The following is a 7,636-nucleotide window of genomic DNA, read 5'->3' as shown; positions in this document are numbered from 1 at the left end:
TGAAGATATTTGGTAAGTGGTTAGATACATAGGTCAGAAGCTTAGAACAAAGATGCAGACATCAGACGTGGCTTTATGTATCCAGACATTAAGTGTAGGAATGAGACGAAAAGACAAAAACAGGCTCTGCAAAACAACAGACAAGAAGAAACATCCAGAGTGGCAGGAGAATGAGGAGGGTACAGTGCCATTAAAATCAGTAAGTGGGGACTTCCTTGGTGGTCCAGTGGTTAAGAATTTGCCCTGCAATGCTGAGGATGAGAGTTCCATCCCTGGTCAGGGAACTAAGATTCCCCATGCCATGGAGCAAGCAAGCCTGCGCGCCACAACCACTGAACCCACGAACACTGCAATGAAAGATCCTGTCTGCCATAACTAAGACCCAACACAGCTAAGTAAATAAATATATTTTTTAAAAAATCAATAAATGAGTTTCCAGAAAGAAAGGATCAGAAGGCTCATGCTGCACAGATGACCAGTGAAAATGTGTATACATTGGACTTGGTAAGTAGGTTTTCACTGCTCACTTAAATAAGAGAATTTCAGCTGAGCAGTGATGGTGAAAACTAGATTGCACTGGGCTGCACTGAACGGAGAGGTGAGAAAATGGAAACAGCAAGGAAATCCCACGTTTCCAAGAAACTTGGCCATGAAGGAAAATGATATCACAAGTTTGAGGTAAGGTTGATTTTTGGTTTTGTTTGTTTTATTATAAGAGGAAAGAAATTTGAGTACACTTATAGATTGGGGGAGGGTCTAATGGGGAAGGAGTAATTGAAGAAGTAGAAAACAGGGCCCTTAGAAGGGGATAGAGAAGGATGGATAAGGAGATTAAGAAGATGGGTAAGGGGCTTCCCTGGTGGTCCAGTGGTTAAAATCCCCCTTCCAATGCAGGGCACTCGGGTTCCATCCCTGCTGAGAAAACTAAAAAGCTACTGAGTCCACATACTCTAGAGTCCATTTTCTGCAACAAGAAAAGCCCGTGCACCACAGTGAGAAGTCCCTGCCCACGTGCTGCAACGAAGAGCCTAAGCAGTCAAAATAAAAAAAGAAGAAAGGTAAAGAGGTTAGCTTCCAACTCAGGGAGAGTAAGCTTTCTGATAAAGGAGGGGAAAAGATAGGGATTCATGCAGGTGCAGGTATATTTAAGTTAGAACATACAGGAAGATAACAATGTTTAAACAAAAATAATAATATTATAGTATGCAGGACTGATGCTGAAGCTGAAGCTCCAATACTTTGGCCACTGGATGCGAAGAGCCAACTCATTGGAACAGACTCTGATGCTAGGAAAGATAGAAGGTAGCAGGAGAAGGGGATGACAAAGGTTGAAATGGTTGGATAGCATCACTGATTCGATGGACATGAGCTTGAGCAAGCTCCGGGAGATGGTGAAAGACAGGGAAAGGACGGGGAAGCCTGGCGTGCTGCAGTCCATGGGGTTGCAAAGAGTTGGACACAACTGAGTGACCGAACAAAATGTAATTTATAATGTATGGAAGCAAAATGTATAAACAATGGTAATATAAAGGCTGGAAAGGGACAAACAGAAGTAAACTATTATAAAGTTCTTACACTATACATGATGAGGTATAATATCCCTTGAAGGTAGACTTGATAAGTTGAACAAACCAACCACTAATATAGCAAAACAAAGAGTTATACCTAATAAGCCAACAAAGGAGATAAAATGGAAACATTGAAAAATATTCAGGGAGTTCCCTGGTGATCCAGGGGTTAGGACTCCATGCTTTCACTGGTGAGTGCCCAGGTTCAATTCCTGGTTGATTATAGAAAGCTTACTGTCAACTCATAAAAATGTGATACATAAAATAAGTGGAAAAACAAAAATACAAAGTAGCAATGTCCACACTGATGTATATCAACTGATATATATCCATTTGAATATAGAAGTGAGATTCTGGAGAAAAGAAATTTTAAGAATTAAGCTTGCTTTCTCTATGAAGTCACTGAGTTAACTCTCAAAAATAAAGAGAAGAAAGAAAACATATATCCATATATTCCCTTTAGAAACTATCCGATATCCTCTTCTAAGCTTCTCAATGTATGGCTTCTGTGTTTTTTTTTTTAATAAATACAGGCTCTTTTCCACACTAGGGAATATGGCTTCTATCTAACCTATGTTACCCCAACAACTTCTACGGACTTTACTTCTGCGACTACAACCATGACCAAATTCAAAGACTGTTCCTACTCCTTCCTTGACTATTACACAGAACACTTAGATTAACTGTACCTTCATCGTTGACACTTTTTTCTCTTTTGACTTCAGAGATTGTATTTTTTTAATTTTATTATCTCTCTTGGTGGTTCCTTCTCTGTTTTTTTAAAATTTCTGATTTCTCTTTTTCCTCATCCCCAAATCTGAGTATTTCAGAAGAGCTATTTTAAAAAAATTCTATGTGGGAATTCCCTGGAGGTCCAGTGGTTAGGGCTCAGCACTTTCCCTGCTGAGGTCCTGGGTTCAATCCATGGTCATGGAACTAAGATCCTCCAAGCTGTGTGGTGCAGCCCAAAATAAATAAATGATTAAAAAATTATAAGCCTCAATTTTCTAATTGAAAAAGGGGATGAAAATTAGTATCCACCTGTTGTGAAAATTAAATTAATTAATTACCAAAGCATTCTGTACAATAGTAAATACTCAACAATTGTTGGTTGTGGTTATTCTCATTGTTTGCCAGTCCAACCAGTGCTGATACTACTGAACTCATTACTTATGGCCCAGGTATATTTAACAATTAATTACATAAAAATAGATAGGTGCACATGGTAATGGCAGATGGCTATGAATCTTATTTCCACAATAAGATCACAAGCTCTTGAGAACAGGGCAAGCCTGACCTCCTCTAAATCCGCTGACCACACTAGCCAACCCTAGCCCCCAACTGAATCAACGCTAGAACACCTGTACCTCAGTTGTGTGGGAGGTTCTAATCCACCCCTAAGGCTGTGTCCTCCTTCTTCAGTCCTCTTGCTTCTCTCCGGACTTATCCCTTCTTCCTGTAAGCAGAGGTAGAATTGAGGTCAGTCATAACGCCCTGTCAGGGGTGACAGGGATTGCGAGCAGCCAAATACCCTATGTGAGGCCATGTGTCAGTCCACAGAGACGTGCAGAAACTAAACTCGTGAATTACCGTGAGTTCCAGCCCTGGGTTCTCTATGCCAGTCTCCACAGTGGTCAGAGCAAAGGCCTCTTTTCCATTTGTTTTCTCCATCTCCTGTTCTCCTGAAAGACGAATTCAGAGCCAAGAGTGGAAGATTAGTTGTTCTGTAATGTGAGACTGGATAGAACTTTTAGGGCCAGTTAGCCACAGGAAAAACAAAACTAAAAATATGTAGAGATTTAGCTGACTTCTTTAAGGACTGAGAATCGAGAAGATTGGAAGCATAATTCTAAAATAATGAACAATGAAATATAGACTTCTACTTTCTGTTGTCAATAGCTAAGGAAGGGGAAATAACATAGAAGAGAAATGAAAGGCAGAGGAATTAACATGAATCAATGGCTCACAAAGGGCTCCAGGACCTGGACTAAAAAGGACTGTCTTCAGTTCCCTTGAGGAAGAGCGAGAGGGCAACTACTCCTGTTAGCCTCCAGGAGGCCCCACTGAGCTGTACTAAGAAGAAAACAAGGAGGCAGAGGGCTGGGAAGACCAGGCCCACAACACATTACTGAGAAAACCAAGATGAACAGACTTTCAAGTTCCTGACCATAATGCAGCATGACAGTCATTTCTGGAGTATCTAAGAGAGTTCTTCATGAGAGAAAATAAACCTACACATGGAATACTCAGGATGAGTGTTAATTATCCGCAATAAAGAAAGTTTCAAAACAAAATGAGAGAATAAAGAAATAAAGCAGGACTTCCCTGATGGTCTCCTGGTTGAGAAACTGCCTGCTAATGCAGGGGATGCAGGTTTGATCCCTGATTTGGGAAGATTCTACTTGTTGCAGAGCAGCTAAGCTTGTGTGACACAAGAACTGATCCCTTGCTCTAGAGCCTGAGAGCCACAACTACTGAAGCCCTTGGGCCTAGAGCCTGTGCTCCAAGAGAAGCCACTGCAGCAAGAAGCCCACGCACTGCAACGAAGAGTAGCCCCTGCAGGCCACAGCTAGAGAAAGCCTATTTAGAACAGTGAAGATCCTGCGCAGTCAAAAAAAAAAAGGTACAAGCTCATTTACTGGAATCATCCATTTAAGAAAAAGAAACAAAAGAAGCACTCGAGCTCACTATAAGCAACCTTTATCTAAACATTCAAAGTCATAATACAGGTTCATCTGAGACATTTTTTTTACTTTGTAGAAATTTTCCTTCCCTATGGAATTGTGTTTTGTTTTTGTTTTACTGTGATCCTTTCAACCATTTAAATATAATTTCATTAAGCATCATAAATCATATAAATCATTATAAAACATATAAATTGTTTTATAAATCAGGGCCTTCCTGCATAGATATAGACCTACTTGAACTTGGTCTCAGTAGGCTCAATTAAAAAATCTGGCAAATCAGGCTCCTGACCTCCCCCAAGATGATTACTTACTCCAGTTTGTAGACTTCTTCTGGTGCCTCAGAGAGGACAGAAAGAACTCAGTTCCATGCCACCCTGACTCTGAAGTCAGGGCTGGGAATGAGGGAGGGTGATTTCCTGATTGGCTCATTTTGCCCTTGGGCCCTCCTTTGCTGTGCTTGCCCTTGCCTGTAGAGAAGGAGTGCAACTCTCAAGTTAAATATTTATATGCTTTAAAGACTGTTTTGCAGGGTCAGGTCTAAAAATTCTGCACGAATTCCTAACAGGCACTTCAGTAAAAGCACTGCCCAGTACTGAACTAGGCACAGGGGAGAAAAATAAGTAGAAGACAAGTAAAAGAAAGATCTCTGCCCTCAGAAAATGGATCATCATTTGGTACTGGAAAGACAGTTCCTAGAAAACAACAGAACACAGGACTGCACAAGATTTGATTCCAAATGACTGCTAGGAAGTCTTTTGCTGCGTGGCTCTGGGTGATGAGGACACAAAGATGAATGGGATACTGTCTCTACTGTGAAGGAATTACAAATCAGTGAGCAAAGACATGTGTTAAAAAAGGCTTTACACAGCTGGTTCCATTGGTCCTCAGCTGGGAAAGTCTTGAAAGGTAAGCAGAGAATCACTGACAGAGAACAGGAAAGATATACTACAAGAGGGAGAAACACACCAAAAAAGGCACAGACATGAAGCCTTCTTGGCATACTAACAAGGCTGTAAAAATACAGCTAAAGAATAAGGGGATATTTTTTGATAAATTAATGAAGGAAGGACAAAATAAAGTAAGAAATTAGTTAAGGAATGAATGGAGAAAACATGAAAGAGATCGTAATGGTTTATCAAGAGATATCTGGAGATGCAATCAAGTGCATGCTGAACGTTTGGGCTTATCTGGAGCCAAGTGGGGAGGCAGGAGGAGGGACTGGAAGGATGCCTGTTGGAGACAGGAAGACCAGTCAGGAGACAAAAGCTGGTCCAGACATGCTGATCAGACAAGCTGGTCAGACATGGAGAGGCTCTAACCAAAGCAGTGGATGCAGAGGAAGAAACAAATCTATAAAGAGTGATGACTGGTGGGGCATGGAGGGAGTGAATGAAAGGGAGGAAGTAATTCTCCAAAATTGTTCAAAATAATCTAACTTCTTCCTACTCCTACCTACTCCTAGTCAGTAATACTGAGCTATATGTTGTTCCCTAAACACTTGGTGTTTCCTTCTGCCTGTATAGTCATATGTTTGTGGATGCTGTTCCTTCTGCCTCTGACATACTACCACTATCTATTGCTGTTGTTGTTCTTCAGTTGCTAAGCCCTGTCTGACTCTTTGTGACTCCATGGACTGCAGCAAGTCAGGCTCCTCTGTCCTCCACTATCTCCTGCAGTTTGCTCACATTTATATCCATTGAGTTGGTGATGCTATCTAACCATCACAACCTGAAGCCTTCCTCTCCTTTTGCTTTTAATCTTTCCCAGCATCAGGGTCTTTTCCTATGAGTCAGCTCTTTGCATTACGTGGCCAAAGTATTGGAGCTTCAGCTTCATCATCAGTCCTTCCAATCAATATTCCGAGTCGATTTCCTTTAGGATTGACTGGTTGGATCTCCTTGCAGTCCAAGTGACTCTCAAGAGTCTTCTCCAGCACCATAGTTCAAAAGCATCAATTCTTCGGTGCTCTGCCTTCTTTATGATGCAACTCTCACATTTATACATGACTAGTGGAAAGACTAAACCTTTGACTATAGGGACCTTTGTTGCCAATGTCTCTGCTTTTTAATACTGTCTAGGTTTGTCATAGCTTTTCTTCCAAGGAACAAGCGTCTTTTCATTTCATGGCTGCAGTCATTGTCCACAGTGATTTTGGAGCCTAAAAAATAAAATCTCACTGCTTCCACCTTTTCCCCTGCTATTTGTCATGAAGTGATGGGACCGGCTGCCATGATCTTAGTTTTTTTCAATGTTAAGTTTTGAGCCGGTTTTTATTTATCTAGCAAATTCCTGTCTGAGAAGGCAACGGCAACCCTCTCCAGTACTCTTGCCTGGCAAATCCCATGGACAGAGGAGCCTGGTAGGCTGCAGTCCATGGGGTCGCTGGGAGTCAGACACGACTGAGCGACTTCACTTTCACTTTTCACTTTCATGCATTGGAGAAGGCAATGGCAACCCACTCCAGTGTTCTTGCCTGGAGAATTCCAGGGACAGGGAAGCCTGGTGGGCTGCCATCTCTGGGATTGCATAGAGTCGGACACGACTGAAGCGACTTAGCAGCAGCAGCAGCAGCAAATTCCTGTACCACCAAATCTCTGTTGCAAGGCCGCTCTTTTCAATGAAGTTTTCCAAATTCTCTCCAGTTCAGACTTCAGACCCCTTTCCCCACACTCCTGCTGCAACATGCTTTTGCAAAGGTCTACAGAGCATTTAGTGCTCTACATGTCTACTTGTTTCCCACCAGACTATGATTTCATCAAGCACAAAGTCTCTTTATCTTATCTGCCACTGTAACCCTGGTAACCGCACCTTCCCTGGGGGCCAAGAGTATGGGTGGGAAGCTCCAATATTTTGGCCACCAGATGCGAAGAATGGACTCATTAACAGACTCATCGGAAAAGACCCTGATGCTGAGAAAGATTGAAGGCGGGAGGAGAAGAGGATGACAGAGGATGAGATGTTGGATGGCATCGCTGACTCGATGGACATGAGTTTGAGCAAGCTCTGGGAGTCGGTGATGGACAGGGAAGCCTGGCGTGCTGCAGTCCATGGGGTCACAAAGAGTTGGACATGACTGAGCAACTGAACTGAACTGATCCCTAGTCTCAAGATCTGCCACAATATTGTTGTTGTTGTTGTTATTTAGTCACCAAGTTGTGTCCAACTCTTTTGCAACCCCATGGATTACACCCTGATAGGCTCCCCGTATAGTGGGTTACCACTTCCTTCTCCAGGAGACCTTCCCAGTTCAGGGATTGAACACACATCTCCTGCATTGGCAGGTGGATTCTTTACCGTTGAGCCACAAAAGAAGCCCGCCACAATTTTAGGCAATCAATAAATATTTGTGGGGCTTCCCTAGTGGTCCAGCGGTTAAGAATT

The sequence above is a fragment of the Capricornis sumatraensis genome, chromosome 2, assembly GCF_032405125.1.
Source record: "Capricornis sumatraensis isolate serow.1 chromosome 2, serow.2, whole genome shotgun sequence".
NCBI classification, from domain to species: domain Eukaryota; kingdom Metazoa; phylum Chordata; class Mammalia; order Artiodactyla; family Bovidae; genus Capricornis; species Capricornis sumatraensis.
This window is presented reverse-complemented; position numbering follows the sequence as displayed.